Source organism: Grampus griseus (assembly GCF_964374135.1).
Source record: "Grampus griseus genome assembly, chromosome: X".
NCBI classification, from domain to species: Eukaryota; Metazoa; Chordata; class Mammalia; order Artiodactyla; family Delphinidae; genus Grampus; species Grampus griseus.
Window position 1 is genome coordinate 37,731,768 of NC_138999.1, and position 18,485 is coordinate 37,750,252.

The window sequence follows — 18,485 nt, forward strand, 5'->3', positions numbered from 1 at the left end:
AGCCCAGGGATATCAGCTTGGTGCTTTGTGATCGCCTGGAGGGGTGGGATAGGGAGGGTGGGAGGGAGGGAGACGCAAGAGGGAAGAGATATGGGAACATATGTATATATATAAAACTGATTCATTTTGTTGTAAAGCAGAAACTAACACACCATTGTAAAGCAATTATACTCCAATAAAGATGTTAAAAAATAAATAAAAAATTTTAAAAATAATATAAAAATATACAACAAAATATAAATAATTAGAATTCTAATTCTGGAATTTAAATATAGATTCTTTCTTTCTTTCCACTTTTTTCCAAAGTGGAGTTACCATATTAGTCATAGGAGATGAAAAGATATAGGTACAGAATTCTGAATACAGTAAGCCAACTACACATGAACCTTCAAGTTTCGAACTTTCAAAGATGTAAACATGCGTTCACACGTCCAGTCACGTAAGTTCACATGTCTGGCGTACATTGTCACGTGCTTGCATCCTCTACAAGTGGTTGTGATTTTGTGTACTTTAGGACGACTTCATTGAACTCCTTGCTGTGTAACACGAGGAGCTTACTAATGAAGATCTGATGGAATTGGAGGCCCAGAGAAAGGACGAAGAGAGACAAGAGGAAGAAGTAACTGAAGAACCGAAGAGAGTCACGACGCAGGAAATGGCAAGGGGATTTTCTTTATTTGAGGAGGCACTGTTAGTTTCTGAGGCACAGGACCCGAGTGTAGAATGGTACACGAAAGTTGCAGCAGCCATTCAGAATGCAATCCAGTGCTACCGTGTCATCTATGACGAGAAAAGAGGCTAGATAGAACTGAATCCAGCAAGGAACCAGAGCCTGTGCCATCAGCGTCAGGCGTGAGTGAAATTGCAGCTTGCTTTCCGTCTCCTATTGCTGACGATCCTTCAGCTCTACCATCTCCCACCTCCTCTCCCTCCTCCAGTCAGTAACTCTTCTTCCCTGTTCACTCGATGCCAGCCCCTGGATGCCAGCTGTTGTACTGTACTACTGTACTTTTCAAGGTGCTGTACTGTAAGATTAAAAAGGTTTTCTTTATTTTTTTGTGTTTGTTTTTTATATATTATTTGTGTGAAAAGTATTATAAACCTATTACAGTACAGTCCTATATAGCTGATTGTGTTAGCTGGGTACCTAGGCTAACTGTCTTGGACTTAACGAACAAATTGGACTTATGAACACGCTCTCAGAACAGAACATGTTCATATGTAGGGGACTTAATCTATCTAAATTCTCAGCCAACTGTCGGTGTCATGAGAGGCAGATGAACGTGAGGACCTTGATCTGTCCTGAGCTAGACTGCATACAAGTTGCCCTTTGTGCTTCTGTATGAGGGCCGCACTTTAGAAGAGACTGGGCAGCCTCCAGGGCCCCTTGCTCCCAGTTCACTTGCTAATCTTGAGCCTCAGCGTTTTTCCAGTCGATGGCAAGTGAATCTAATGAAGCCTTAATCCAAGGCAAAGGATATAAAGAGGAATAGCTATTCCCTCCAGAGACAACATCAGAGCTACCATATGCTGACCACCCATGCACTTGAGAAAGAAACGTCCTCAGAGAGTCAATTCAAAAGAGACCTAAAACCTAAAGCCGAAGAGAAGATGACTAGGAACTTCTTCTAACCAAGATGCAGTGACAGGGTTTAAATTTATCTTCTTATCTGAAACAAATTAAATACTATACAAAATGTGTAGAACAGTGATTTTTAAGTCATTGGACATCAGGCTATGAAGGATATGATCCCTGAGAGGTGGGAACCTACTGTTGCCCCAGCTTACTGCTTTGAGACAGTTTGAAGGCCGTGGTGTGTTGAGGGCAAATCCAGGTGGAATGAATCAAACTCCCGAAGGTGAGAGATATTGCTAAGAAGACTGGGAGGACAAAATATCTAGAGTTAACAAAACGTAGCCCTGGAGAGAAGAGAGCTGCAGAGGGAGAAAATTCTGCAGATTTATAGAAGTCCCCCTCAAGTATTCAGCAGAGTACCCATCAGCACGTGCATATAAGGAAACTACCTGTGCATGTAAGGAAACTACCCAAGGCCAAGGAAAAAACCATCCCAAAGGATTAGTAGGAACAGTACTTGGTAATAACACAGGGCTGTTAACAGTGTCTGTTCTTACCAGCTAGGCTAGTAATCTTCATAATTCATGGAATATTGGGTAGAGTCATCAGAAGAATGTTACCTAAGTAGTGGAGAATGATTAGTCCTAGACTAAATGCTGCTCCATTCCTCAGAAACAGATCTTAAAAGCAAGACCCAAAAGGATCAAAGTAACTTAACTTCATCCCACAACAAGATCAAGAATATTTATCAGAATACAAAAATATCCAGCATCCAACAAGGTAAAATTCACAATGTGTGACAGTCTATTAAAGATTACCAGGCAAGTAAGGAAGCAGAAAAGCAGAAATCATAATGAGGAGAATAATGAATCAATGAAAACAGACCCAGAACTGGCACAGATATTTGAACTGGCAGAAAATGACATTAATAGCCGCTAATATAACTCAATTTCATACGTTCAAAGAGTTAGAGGAAAGATTGTACATGTTAAGTAGAAAATTGAAGAAATATTTTTAAAAGACCTAAATCAAAATTATAAAGATAAAAACAATAGTGTGTGATATGAAAAATATACTAGATGGGATGAAAGGCAGATTCAATGTTACAGAATAAATAATTAGTGACCTTGAAGCAATAGTATTAAGAACTATCTGTAACAGATACCAAAACACAGAAAAGAAAAAAGTTTTAAAAAATGAACAGATCACCAGAGAGCTGTAGAACAACTTCATACACCTAATGCACATGTAACTGATATACCTAAAAGAGAGGAAAGACAGATGGGAATTTAAAAAATGTTTGAAGAATAACAGCCCCCAGATTTCAAATCTGGCACAAACTAAAATCCTAGAGATTGAAGAAAATCAATGAACCTGAAGCACAAAAAACATAAAGAAAACCAAACAAAGGCATGCCACAATCAAATTCTCAAAACCAGGGCTTCCCTGGTGGTGCAGTGGTTGAGAGTCCGCCTGCCGATGCAGGGGACACAGGTTTGTGCCCCAGTCTGGGAAGATCCCACATACCGCGGAGCAGCTGGGCCCGTGAGCCATGGCCGCTGAGCCTGCGCATCTGGAGCCTGTGCTCCGCAATGGGAGAGGCCACAACAGTGAGAGGCCCGCATACTGCAAAAACAAAAACAAATTCTCAAAACCAGTCCTAAAGAGAAAATCTTAAAAGCAGTCGGAGAAAAAAGATATGTTGGATGACAGCAGGTTTCTTATCAGAAATAATGCAAAAGGACAGCAGATCAACATCTTTAAAGTAGTAAAAGAAGTAAACTGTCAACTTAGAATTCTCTAGTCAGCAAAAATAGCATTCAAAAATGAAGGTAAAATAAAGACATTTCAGACATAAAAATGCTGAAAGAATTAATCACCAGAAGACTCATATTACAAGAAATGTTAGAAAGTTGATCAGGTGAAAAGAAAATCATACAAATGAAAATCTAGAGCTACTAAATGAATGAAGCACACCAGAATGGTAGCTACTTGTGTAGAAATATATGATACTTTTGTTATTTAAATATCTTTAAAAGATAAATGATTGCTTAAACAAAGGTAAAAATAATGTAGCATGGGGTTTATAACACATGTAAAAGTAAAATGTATGATAACAAAAGAACAAAGCCAGGAAGGAGAGAGTTGAAAAATATAGTGTTTAGGGTTCTTATACTTCACGTGAAGTGATGTACTATCAAGTGATGGTAGACTGTGACCAATTTAAAATGTATACTATACACCCTAAAGTAATCACAAAAAGAGCAAGGCAAAGAGTTATAGCCAATAAGCCAACAGAAGGATTGAAATGGAATTATAAAATTAATAAACCTAAAAGAAAGCAGAAAAAGAGGAACAAAGAACATATGAGACAGAGAAAACAAATAGCATAATGGTAAATGTAATCTGAACACAATAACCACATTAAGTTTAAACAGTCTAAACACCCCATTAAAAGGCAGGGATTGTCAGATTGGATAAAAAGCAAGATCCCACTGTATGCTGCCTACAAAAAACGCACAATTATAAAAGCACAAACAAGATAAAAGTAAAATGATGAGAAAAGATAAACCATGCTAACACTACCCAAAAGAAAGCTGGAGTGGCTATATTAATTACCTAATAATTAATAATAATATTAATAATTACCTCTATTAATAATTACCTGAGGGCATATATTCACACGAAGACTTGTACACAAATATTCAGAAAAACTTAATTTGTACTCAGCCATAAAAAGGAATGAAACGGGGTCATTTGTAGAGATGTGGATGGACCTAGAGATTGTCATACAGAGTGAAGTCAGAAAGAGAAAAACAAATATAGTATATTAATACATATATGTGGAATCTAGAAAAATGTTACAGATGAAGTGGTTTGCAAGGCAGAAATAGAGACACAGACATAGAGAACAAACATATGAACACCAAGGTGGGAAAGTGGGGGGAGGGGTGGTGGTGGTGGGATGAATTGGGAGATTGGAATTGACATATATACACTAATATGTATAAAACAGATAATTAATAAGAACCTGCTGTATAAAAAAATTAAATTAAAAAGAACAATAGAACAAAAAGAATCACCAATGTCTAGAACAATAACTGGAAAAAAATAGATGTTAAAAATATTTGTTGGAGGCTTCCAGGAAGATGGCGGAAGAGTAGGACACGGAGATCACCTTCCTCCCCACAGATACAACAGAAATACATCTACACGTGGAACAACTCCGATAGAACACCTACTGAATGCTGGCAGAAGACCTCAGAACTCCCAAAAGGCAAGAAACCCCCCACGTACCTGGGTAGGGCAAAAGAAAAAAGAAACAACAGAGACAAAAGAATAGGGACGGGACCCGCACCAGTGGGAGGGAGCTGTGAAAGAGGAAAGGATTCCACACACTAGGAAGCCCCTACACGGGCGGAGACTGCAGGTGGTGGAGGCGTAAAGCTTCAGAGCCACGAAGGAGAGCGCAGCCACAGGGGTGCGGAGGGCAAAGCAGAGAGATTCCCGCACAGAGGATCAGGGCCGACCGGCACTCACCAGTTCGAGAGGCTTGTCTGCTCACCCGCCGGGGCGGGCGGGGCTGGGAGTTGAGGCTTGGGCTTCGGTTGAAGCGCCGGAAGAGAACTGGGGTTGGCGGCGTGAACACAGCCTGCAGGGGGTTACTGCGCCACAGCTAGCCAGGAGGGAGTCCGGGGAAAAGTCTGGACCTGCCGAAGAGGCAAGAGACTTTTTCTTCCCTCTTTGTTTCCTGGCCCGCGAGGAGAGGGGATTAAGAGCGCTGCTTAAAGGCGCTCCAGAGACAGGCGCGAGCCGCGGCTAAAAGTGCGGACCCCAGAGACGGGCATAACACGGTAAGGCTGCTGCTGCCGCCAACAAGAAGCCTGTGTGCGAGCACAGGTCACTATCCACACCCCCCCCTTCAGGGGAGCCTGTGCAGCCCGCCACTGCCAGGGTCCCGGGATCCAGGGACAACTCCCCCGGGAGAACGCACGGTGCGCCTCACGCTGGTGCAACGTCACGCCGGCCTCTGCCGCCGCAGGCCCGCCCTGCACTCCGTGCCCCTCCCTCCCCCTCCGGCCTGAGTGAGCCAGAGCCTACGAATCAGCGGCTCCTTTAACCCGGTCCTGTCTGAGCGAAAAACAGACGCTCTCCGGCGACCTACATGCAGAGGCGGGGCCAAATCCAAAGCTGAGCCCCTGGGAGCTGTGAGAACAAAGAAGAGAAAGGGAAATCACTCCCAGCAGCCTCAGAAGCAGCGGATTAAAGCTCCACAATCAACTTGATGTACCCTGCATCTGTGAAATACATGAATACACAACGAATCATCCCAAATTGAGGAGGTGTACTCTGAGAGCAAGATTTATGATTTTTTCCCCTTTTCCTCTTTTTCTGTGTATGTGTGTGCTTCTGTATGAGTTTATGTCTGTATAGCTCTGCTTCCACCATTTGTCCTAAGGTTCTATCCGTCCGTTTTTTTAAAAAAATTTTTTCTTAATAAATATTTTTTAATTTAATAACTTTTATATTTTACTTTATTTTATTTTAATTTATCTTTTCTTTTTTCCTTCCTTCCCTCCTTCCTTCCTTCCTTCCTTCCTCCCACCATTCCTCCCTCCCTCCCTCCCTCCCTCCTTTCTTTCTTTCATTCCTTTCCTTCTTTTTTTCTTTTCTTCTTCCTTCCTTCCTTCCTTTCTTTCTTTCTTCCTACTTCTACTAATTCTTTCTCTCTACTTTTTCTCCCTTTTATTCTGAGCCGTGTGGATGAAAGGCTCTTGGTGCTCCAGCCAGAAGTCAGTGCTGTACCTCAGAGGTGGGAGAGCCAACTTCAGGACACTGGTCCACAAGAGACCTCCCAGCTCCACACAATATCAAACGGTGAAAATCTCCCAGAGATCTCCATCTCAATGCCAGCACCCAGCTTCACTCAACAACCAGCAAGCTACAGTGCTGGACACCATATGCCAAACAACTAGCAAAACAGGAACACAACCCGACCCATTAGCAGAGAGGCTGCCTAAATCATAAGTCCACAGACACCCCAAAACACACCACCAGACGTGGACCTGCCCACCAGAGAGACAAGATCCAGCCTCATCCACCAGAACACAGGCACTAGTCCCCTCCACCAGGAAGCCTACACAACCCACTGAACCAACTTCAGCCACTGGGGACAGACACCAAAAACAACGGGAACTACGAACCAGCAGCCTGCAAAAAGGAGACCCCAAACACAGTAAGATAAGCAAAATGAAAAGACAGAAAAACACACAGCAGATAAAGGAGGAAGATAAAAACCCACCAGACCTAACAAATGAGGAGGAAATAGGCAGTCTACCTGAAAAAGAATTCAAAATAATGATAGTAAGGTTGATCCGAAATCTTGGAGATAGAATGGACAATAGAATGAACAAAATGCAAGAATCAGTTAACAAGGACCTAGAAGAACTAAAGATGAAACAAGCAACGATGAACAACACAATAAATGAAATTAAAAGTACTCTAGATGGGATCAATAGCAGAATAACTGAGGCAGAAGAATGGATAAGTGACCTGGAAGATAAAACAGTGGAAGTAACTACTGCACAGCAGAATAAAAAAAAAAGAATGAAAAGAATTGAGGACAGACTCAGAGACCTCTGGGACAACATTAAACGCACCAACATTCGAATTATAGGGGTTCCAGAGGCAGAAGAGAAAAAGAAAGGGACTGAGAAAATATTTGAAGAGATTATAGTTGAAAACTTCCCTAATATGGGAAAGGAAATAGTTAATCAAGCCCAGGAAGCACAGAGAGTCCCATACAGGGTAAATGCAAGGAGAAATACACCAAGACACATATTAATCAAACTGTGAAAAATTAAATACAAAGAAAGCATATTAAAAGCAGCAAGGGAAAAACAACAAATAACACACAAGGGAATCCCCATAAGGTTAACAGCTGATCTTTCAGCAGAAACTCTGCAAGCCAGAAGGGACTGGCAGGACATATTTAAAGTGATGAAGGAGAAAAACCTGCAACCAAGATTACTCTACCCAGCAAGGATCTCATTCAGATTTGATGGAGAAATTAAAACCTTTACAGACAAGCAAAAGCTGAGAGAGTCCAGCACCACCAAACCAGCTCTACAACAACTGCTAAAGGAACTTCTCTAGGCAAGAAACACAAGAGAAGGAAAAGACCTATAATAACGAACCCAAAAAAATTTAGAAAATGGGAATAGAAACATACATATCAATAATTACCTTAAATGTAAATGGACTAAATGCTCCCACATTGGCTGAATGGATACAAAAACAAGACCCATATATATGCTGTCTGCAAGAGACCCACTTCAGACCTAGAGACACATACAGACTGAAAGTAAGGCGACGGAAAAAGATATTCCATGCAAATGGAAACCAAAAGAAAGCTGGAGTAGCAATTATCATATCAGACAAAATAGACTTTAAAATAAAGACTATTAGAAGAGACAAAGAAGGACACTACATAATGATCAAGGGATCAATCCAAGAAGAAGATATAACAATTGTAAATATTTATGCACCCAACATAGGAGCACCTCAATACATAAGGCAAATACTAACAGCCATAAAAGGGGAAATCCACAGTAACACATTCATACTAGGGGACTTTAACACCCCACTTTCACCAATGCACAGATCATCCAAAATTAAAATAAATAAGGAAACACAAGCTTTAAATGATACATTAAACAAGATGGACTTAATTGATATTTAAAGGACACTCCGTCCAAAAACAACAGAATACACAGTTTTTTCAAGTGCTCACAGAACATTCTCCAGGATAGATCATATCTTGGGTCACAAATCAAGCCTTGGTAAATTTAAGAAAATTGAAATTGTATCAAGTATGTGTTCTGACCACAATGCTATGAGACTAGATATCAATTACAGGAAAAGATCTGTAAAAAATACAAACACATGGAGGCTAAACAATACACTACTTAATAACGAAGTGATCACTGAAGAAATCAAAGAGGAAATCAAAAAATACATAGAAACAAATGACAATGGAGACACGACGACCCAAAACCTATGGGATGCAGCGAAAGCAGTTCTAAGAGGGAAGTTTATAGCAATACAAGCCCACCTTTAGAAACAGGAAACATTCGAATAAACAACCTAACCTTGCACCTAAAGCAATTAGAGAAAGTAGAACAAAAAAACCCCAAAGTTAGCAGAAGGAAAGAACTCTTAAAAATCAGATCAGAAATAAATGAAAAGGAAATGAAGGAAATGATAACAAAGATCAATAAAACTAAAAGCTGGTTCTTTGAGAAGATAAACAAAGTAGATAAACCATTAGCCAGACTCATCAAGACAAAAGAGAGAAGACTCAAATCAATAGAATTAGAAATGAAAAAGGAGAAATAACAACTGACACTGCAGAAATACAAAAGATCATGAGAGACTACTACAAGCAACTCTATGCCAATAAAATGAACAACCTGGAAGAAATGGACAAATTCGTAGAAATGCACAACCTGCCAAGACTGAATCAGGAAGAAATAGAAAATATGAACAGACCAATCACAAGCACTGAAATTGAAACTGTCATTAAAAATATTCCAACAAACAAAAGCCCAGGACCAGATGGCTTCACAGGCGAATTCTATCAAGCATTTAGAGAAGAGCTAACGCCTATCCTTCTCAAACTCTTCCAAAATATAGCAGAGGGAGGAACACTCCCAAATTCATTCTACGAGGCCACCATCACCTTGATACCAAAAACAGACAACGATGTCACAAAGAAAGAAAACTACAGGCCAATATCACTGATGAACATAGATGCAAAAATCCTTAACAAAATAGTAGCAAACAGAATCCAACAGCACATTAAAAGGATCATACACCATGATCTTTATTCCAGGAATGCAAGGATTCTTCAATATATGCAAATCAATCGATGTGATAAACCACATTAACAAATTGAAGGAGAAACACCATATGATCATCTCAATAGATGCAGAGAAAGCTTTCGACAAAATTCAACACCCATTTATGATAAAAACCCTGCAGAAAGCAGGCATAGAGGGAACTTTCCTCAACATAATAAAGGCCATATATGACAAACCCACAGCCAACATCATCCTCAATGGTGAGAAACTGAAAGCATTTCCACTAAGATCAGGAACAAGACAAGGTTGCCTACTCTCACCACTCTTATTCAACATAGTTTTGGTAGTTTTACCCACAGAAATCAGAGAAGAAAAGGAAAAAAAGGAATCCAAATCGGAAAAGAAGAAGTAAAGCTGTCACTGTTTGCAGATGACATGATACAATACACTGAGAATCCTAAAGATGCTACCAGAAAACTACTAGAGCTAATCAATGAATTTGGTAAAGTAGCAGGATACAAATATAATGCACAGAAATCTCTGGCATTCCTATACACTAAGGATGAAAAATCTGAAAGTGAAATCAAGAAAACTCCCATTTACCATTGCAACAAAAAGAATAAAATATGTAGGAATAAACCTACCTAAGGAGACAAAAGACCTGTATGCAGAAAATTATGAGACACTGATGAAAGAAATTAAGGATGATACAAATAGATGGAGAGATATACCATGTTCTTGGATTGGAAGAATCAACATTGTGAAAATGACTCTACTACCCAAAGCAATCTACAGATTCAATGTAATGCCTATCAAACTACCACTGGCATTTTTCACAGAACTGGAACAAAAAATTTCACAATTTGTATGGAAACACAAAAGACCCCGAATAGCCAAAGTAATCTTGAGAACGTAAAACGGAGCTGGAGGAATCAGGCTCCCTGACTTCAGACTATACTACAAAGCTACAGTAATCAAGACAGTATGGTACTGGCACAAAAAAAGAAAGATAGATCAAGGGAACAGGATAGAAAGAAAGCCCAGAGATAAACCCACGCAAATATGGTCACCTTATCTTTGATAAAGGAGGCAGGAATGTACAGTGGAGAAAGGACAGCCTCTTCAATAAGTGGTGCTGGGAAAACTGGACAGCTACATGTAAAAGTATGAGATTAGATCACTCCCTAACACCATACACAAAAATAAGCTCAAAATGGATTACAGAGACTTAAATGTAAGGCCAAAAACTATCAAACTGTTAGAGGAAAACATAGGCAGAACACTCTATGACATAAATCACAGCAAGATCCTTTTTGACCCACCTCCTAGAGAAATGGAAATAAAAACAAAAATAAACAAATGGGACTTAATGAAACTTCAAAGCTTTTGCACAGCAAAGGAAACCATAAACAAGACCAAAAGACAACCCTCAGAATGGGAGAAAATATTTGCAAATGAAGCAACTGACAAAGGATTAATCTCCAAAATTTACAAGCAGCTCATGCAGCTCAATATCAAGAAAACAAACAACCCAATCCAAAAATGGGCAGAAGACCTAAATAGACATTTCTCCAAAGAAGATATACAGACTGCCAACAAACACATGAAGGAATGCTCAACATCACTAATCATTAGAGAAATGCAACTCAAAACTACAATGAGATATCATCTCACACCAGTCAGAATGGCCATTATCAAAAAACCCAGAAACAATAAATGCTGGAGAGGGTGTGGAGAAAAGGGCACACTCTTGCACTGCTGGTGGGAATGTGAATTGGTACAGCCACTATGGAGACGAGTATGGAGGTTCCTTAAAAAACTACAAGTAGAACTACCATATGACCCAGCAATCCCACTACTGGGCATATACCCTGAGAAAACCATAATTCAAAAAGAGTCATGTACCAAAATGTTCATTGCAGCTCTATTTACAATAGCCCAGAGATGGAAACAACCTAAGTGTTCATCATCAGATGAATGGATAAAGAAGATGTGGCACATATATACAATGGAATATTACTCAGCCATAAAAAGAAACGAAATTGAGCTATTTGTATTGAGGTGGATAGACTTAGAGTCTGTCATACAGAGTGAAGTAATTCAGAAAGAGAAAGACAAATACCGTATGCTAACACATATCTATGGAATTTAAGAAAAAAAATATCATGAAGAATCTAGGAGTAAGACAGGAATAAAGACACAGACCTACTAGAGAACGGACTTGAGGATATGGGGAGGGGGAAGGGTGAGCTGTGACAAAGCGAGAGAGAGGCATGGACATATATACACTACCAAACATAAGGTAGATAGCTAGTGGGAAGCACCCGCATAGCACAGGGAGATCAGCTTGGTGCTTTGTGACCGCCTGGAGGGGTGGGATAGGGAGGGTGGGAGGGAGGGAGATGCAAGAGGGAAGAGATATGGGAACATATGTATATGTATAACTGATTCACTTTGTTATAAAGCAGAAACTAACACACCATTGTAAAGCAATTATACCCCAATAAAGATGTTAAAAAAAAACCAGAAACATGTTTTTTTAATCGCACTTTCTCTGTAGGACAGAAATCCTGGCATGGTCTAGCTGGGTGCCTCTAGCTCAAAATCTCCCAGAAGGCTCTAATCAAGTTGTGGATGAGTTTAAGTCACTGTGGTAGGTAGCTTCTGATGGTAAGAATATTATTCTTACTCTTTCTGTCATTCATTTTTACTACTTTCTCTCTTATCCATTTTACTCCTTTCTTTATCTCCTTTCCATTGTCTGTTGTTTTCTTGTCTTTCTTCAATACCCCTTATTAAATTTCACTTGAATCTCTGTTCTCCCTTAGGTATCTTATAATTGACTCTTTATGTCTAAGTTTGTCTTTAATGCTTTCCTGAATTAAGTCAACTCTCTTTTCATATCTCCCTGGTTTTTGATTATTTTCTTTCTTAGTTCTTAAATTTCTTACAAGGTGGTTTTTCATATCCTCAAATATGTGTTTGATTATATTTAATTCTTACAGTTTTCTTCTGCTTTGCGGTTGTTCTTCCTATGGGAACTTTTCCTCATATGTGTGAAATTCTCCTCATATGTGTGAAATTTCCTCATATGTGTGAAATTTTGTTTTCTGAGTTTTTAGAATACCTCTATGTGGATTTGCTGATTTTCTTTTTGTTCATTTCTCTGTGGCATTGGAATGTTTCGCAAGATTCGTAGTTTAGTGATATCCTTTCTCTCAACATAACAGTCTAGGCACTTTAAGCAGATTTGCTTGTTAATTTGTTTTGGTGGGGGCTGGAAAGTCTGTGTGTCCTCTAGTTTTATGATTCTATTCTGTCCTATAGTACCCTACGTTCCCTCCCCCCTCCCCCAGCTTCTTTTCCTTTTTCCCACATAATTGCCAAGTGAAGTTTCTCTCTTCTTTATTTTTTTTCTCTACCAGAAGCTATGTGTTTTAAAGACTGCCCCCTTAAAATATAAGTACTTTTACATCCCATCACTGTAATCCACTTTCTGATCTTTCAGATGCTTTTTTAGAATATTCAGACTTAAAATGGTGTTAATCTTTCTGAGGCTGATTTTGGATCAGTTTTATGCCCCTTCCCTAGCTTCCTCTTCTGTCTTCCCTAGTTTTTCTCCTTTTGCCTTACTGGCTGGAGGGTGGGGAGTTACGATGGCAGCATGGGAGACTGGAATGAAATTTGGTGATTTGTTATTTCTTTACTTATACTCACTTTGAGGCTTTGGCATTTTATGTCTTCAGGCAATGCCGAGGGCTTGGTTTTTGTGTAAGTTTACATTTCCCATCTTGTTATTTGGTATTGTTTTGGGAAGATATAGTGGGAGACTGGCAGCTTGTTGGCCACCACTGCCTTCAGCTACCCAGAAGTTCTCTTAATTTTTTTTAATGCTTCTAATTACTTTTTCAAAATTTTTATTCTTTGTTAAATTGGAAGCTTCAAGAGGGCAGGGACCATGTCTATCTTGTTCTATTCTATCCCCTCTGCCTAGTACATGTACAATTACTATAGACTCAAAAGAGCACTGGACCTTAGTTTAAAGTAATGAATACTATATTCAGAAGATTTGGGTTTAGATACTTAGCCTATTTAGGCCTTAGATTCTTTATCTATAACCAAGGATCTCACAGGGTAGTTGTGGAAAAGGATCAAGTATGAAAGTGCCTGACAATAGTTATTGTCTGGTCCATGCTTAGCTAACACCTAACACACACACACACACACACACACACACACACACACACACTCTGCATTAATAACCTATACAACTTTTTTTTCTTATTTCATGCAATCCTAAGCATTTGGTAATTACGCTAAGCCTTTTTATGTATAAATTTTTCTAACTAGTCTATCATCATTCTTTTCTTATAAAGAGAAGTTTCTCATATCCTATTAAGATCTAGCTTTAAAAACCTCCTCTTGCATCTTCTTACCTTTATAAAAAATATAGAACACAAATTAAAAGTTTAGTGCATATTTTATTTTTTATATAGGCAGGCAGCCTATGTTCATAGTTTATGTTAACATCAAAAAAGCTAGTATACTAAAATCCAACTTTTATCTTGAAATTTAGAAATCATAATAGTCCTATTAGTAATAGTAATATAATAATAGCTAACACATACTGAGAGCTTACTATATGTCTGCCACAATTTTAAAACCTTGAAAGTTATCAACTCATTTAATCTTCACAATAACACTATGAGATAGGTACTATTATTATCCTCATGACATAAATAAGCAAAGTACGGTAGTAACTTGCTGGAGGTCACACAGCTAGTAAATGGTGTAGCCACTATTTGAACACAATGAAAAAGATGTCATGAGTTAATTAGGCAAATGGTAAAATACTACTTATTCAGGTGGACTCTTCTTTAAACCTATTCAAGCTAAAAATTTCTAAGAAAAAGTAAGTCTCCAGGACTTCCCTGGTGGCACAGTGGTTAAGAATCCACCTGCCAATGCAGGGGACACAGGTTCGAGCCCTGGTCGGGGAAGATCCCACATGCCGCGGAGCAACTAAGCCCGTGCGCCACAACTACTGAACCTGCGCTCTAGAGCCCACGAGCCACAACTACTGAAGCCCGTGCGCCTAGAGCCCGTGCTCTGCAACAAGAGAAGCCACCGCAATGAGGAGCCCGCACACCACAACGAAGAGTAGTACCTGCTCGCCGCAACTAGAGAAAGCCCGCACACAGCAACAAATACCCAACGCAGCCAAAAATAAATAAATTAATTTTTTTAAAAAGTAAATATCCAGTAGATAAGATCACTTTGCAATACTCACAAAAGAGGCTTGAAATCTTCAATTCCCAGGGCAAAGTAGGGTTCTAAATTGCAAAGGGGGCCTCTTGCCTTCCAAGATGGCCCACACTCTGTCTATGGAGTGTGTATCTCCCTGAATAAACCTTGTTTCACTGTACTATGTCTTGCTCTTGAATCCTTGCCTGCACAAAGCCAAGAACCCACACTTGGCGGCCACCCCAGGGACTCAGACATGACTTGGGATGTGACCATCCTCTCGCACCCCACTCTCTTTCCTGCAACATCTTTTCTGGCACCCAGTGCGGGGCCTCAAAGGCCATAACCTCGATCCGCCTATTGGGCTATGGCTCCCCTCTGAAGGGTGGCTGGGACTTACCCTGAGCCATGTAGATTCAAGTAGCCCGTTAAGGGGCAGCTGACGTCGCCTGCAGGATCTGCCAGAGACCAGTTCTCTGGCCGTGAAGAAGCGCACTGAGGCCAAGGCTTTTCCCCCTCAGTCTTTCTCATTTTCCTATTGCTCTATCTCTTTGGACTTGAAAAGATCCACCCAGACGACCACCTGACATCCAAATTAAGACTGCGCGGCAAGTAATTGACAACTTGGTTGGGTCTAAAGAACTCCTGCCAGGGGGCTTCCCTGGTGGCGCAGTGGTTGAGAATCTGGCTGCCAATGCTGGGGACACGGGTTCGAGCCCTGGTCTGGGAGGTTCCCACATGCCGTGGATCAACTAGGCCCATGAGCCACAACTACTGAGCCTGCGCGTCTGGAGCCTGTGCTCTGCAACAGGAGAGGCCGCGATAGTGAGAGGCCCACGCACCGCGATGAAGAGTGGCCCCCGCTTGCCGCAACTAGAGAAAGCCCTCGCAGAGAAACGAAGACCCAGCACAGCCAAAAATAAAAAAAATAAAATAAATTTAAATTGCAAAGGGGGAGTCAATGTTCAAAGGCAGAAGACTGGAAGAGAGTGAAGGGTAGACCTGGGCACAGGCTGAGGGGACTCCAACAGTAGATGATAGTTGAATTTTTATATCTGTCCATCCTCCAGGGAGAGCTCAGCCTGTCTGTGATGTCTGAAATGCATAGCTTCAAGGCAGTCAATTAAGATGCTCTTATTTTTCACAGCAGTTCTCTTTGGGATTCTTTGACTTGGAAAACAAATGAACCAAAATGAAGTTAATGACTCTTTCAAGTCCTTCCATCAAAGGCTCCCAAATTATATACATTGTATCAGTGAAAAATGCCCCGGTAGGAAAATCAGTTGCTCTGGGACATAGTGATGGGGGGAAGGCAGGAAACAGAAGATGCTAAGCCTGAGTGAGATCCTAAAGATGGCACAGAGTTGCTGGCTCCAGTCACAGGAAATGAAAGACTGGCATAGGGAAGGTACATAACCATTTAAATTCCAACCTCCATCCCACACTTCCCTCTTTAGAGGCCAGATGTGATCACAGCATGGATAGCAGCAACTACAATATCCATATTAAGAAATCAGTGCTCCTTCCTTATTATTAGATTTGGAAAAAAAATGTGAGATGGTCTGGACATCCATTAGAACCATAGGCATACCTGTGTGTTACTGGGTACAATTAGCAATTAAATCCGTGGCTTTCCTCTGTTTTTACCCAAGAAGTTCACCTTATGATTTTCTCAAAAATCACTATTTACGTCCAAAATCCCAAACTGAGCTGGGATCACGGTTACTAAGAAAAAATAAACCTCAAGCCAATTAGATTACTTAAAAATACACACAAGAGGCATAAACTGTTCTATTCCCTGGAAAAAGAGTAGGATCTGTACTGCCTTTGTCAGCTAAATATTAGTCAAGACACGTAAAATTTATCCTTTGACCTCAGCTAAAGTTGCTGTCCTCACTGTGAAATTTGTTGGCTATACTAGAATCATCTCAGCCCTTGAAAAATCATAAAGACATGTTAGAAAGTTAATCTGAATAACATCACAATCTTATAAAAATGGACAGACTATATCAAACAAGTATTTTTATGCATTGGAACAAGAACTTGAAAAACAGATGTCTTTTCCTAGGTATGCCAAACACATTTCAGAAGTGGTCAGGAAGGGAAGGAGTTTGTAGAAATTATTCCAGATGAGGCAAATAGGCAGAAATGTCCATCTTTTAATATGTCTTAGAGTGGTGATAGGAAATACATTGTTTTCTTTTTCCTTTTCTTATTCCCATCCCATAACATTAATTGAATTCTGAGATTTTAGAATCAAAATGTTTCATTAGCTACAGACCAGTCACATCTCCCCACTTCCTAAGCATACTTAGAACTGCCTGTAAATAACAGATCTTCATGATGGTGACCAGAAGCCAGTTAAAGCCCTCCTTCTCCTACCCTGTCATCAAGACATGATAATTTGGTAAAGCTCCAGTGGTCTCCAGTGGTCAACAGATTTATGAAGGTCCTGCTAACCCAGCTTGCTGCCCTCCAGGTGCCCTGAATCTAGAAAAGACAAGTAGGAAGAAAAGGTTTTGAAGAGCTCATAAGATATATCTTTAATCTGGTAAACAAGATTATTTGGATTTCAGGGGTTAAAATACCCAGAAAATGAGGGCTTCCCTGGTGGCGCAGTGGTTGAGAGTCCGCCTGCCGATGCGGGGGACACAGGTTCGTGCCCCGGTCCAGGAAGATCCCACATGCCGCGGAGCGGCTGGGCCTGTGAGCCATGGCCGCTGAGCCTGCGCGTCCGGAGCCTGTGCTCCGCAATGGGAGAGGCCACAACAGTGAGAGGCCCGCGTACCACAAAAAAAAAAAAAAAAAAACAGAAAATGAATAAGAATGAGATTGGAAAATAGTCATTTCACAGTTTCCATATGGTGGTCACGTTCGGGAGGACTCTTTTTTAGGAGTCCTGGGACAGCTGCATATCTGAGTTATTACTTCTGTCCTTTTGTCCTGACTTTTAGGGAATATTTGTTTATAATCAAACCCCAAAGAGCAGACTGCAGTACAGACACAAGACCGATTTCTGAGCAATATCTCTGAGTAGAAAACTTCAATTCCCCTGTTAGAAAAGAAGCACTAACTGTGGGATAGATGTAGAAAAGAAATGATGAGAAACTCAATCCACACCCAGAGTTCAGTGAAGGTCACTTCAGGATGATGATGGGGGGAAATGAAGCTGTGTATCTGCAAACTAAATTAATAAATGAATCTGCAAAGCATACAGGCTGACCATGACATAAATGCATATCCTTCTTCCAACCAAATTATAGTTCATAGCTCCTCTCAGAAGGATTGCCTCTCTGAGTGCTGACTCCAAGGAAGCCTGCTCCCTGGTGGGTTGTCCCTGACAAGTATAAATGTTACCCTTTTCCATCTATTGTCCACTGATGACAAAAGGAAACTAATTAAACATAATTTCCAGGCTTTCAGAGTTAAGGTCCCTTCAGTGGCCTGAGAATGACTTGCCGGTTTGGAATGGTGCCAACTGTGTGTTGGATCTGAGCAATGATCCTGCACTCATATAAATTCTAGAGCTAATGGTGAAATAATAGAGTCACAATTTGTGGGAAGCATATTTTTCTGTCCTGAAGAATGAAGTCCCTGCAGATGTGCAGTGAATGCATCAGTGTTCTGCTATTGTAAAGCCTCCTAAAGCCTCCTCCTAAATCCACAAAATCTCCTGAAGCATTTCAAGTTTGTGGTATTTTCTATTATCCTTAAATGTGGTGTTTTCATGGCTCATTTACTTACAGCCTCATTGTAAATTTGTGAACACATTTCTTGGCCTAGCGTTTCAGTGATAGCATTAG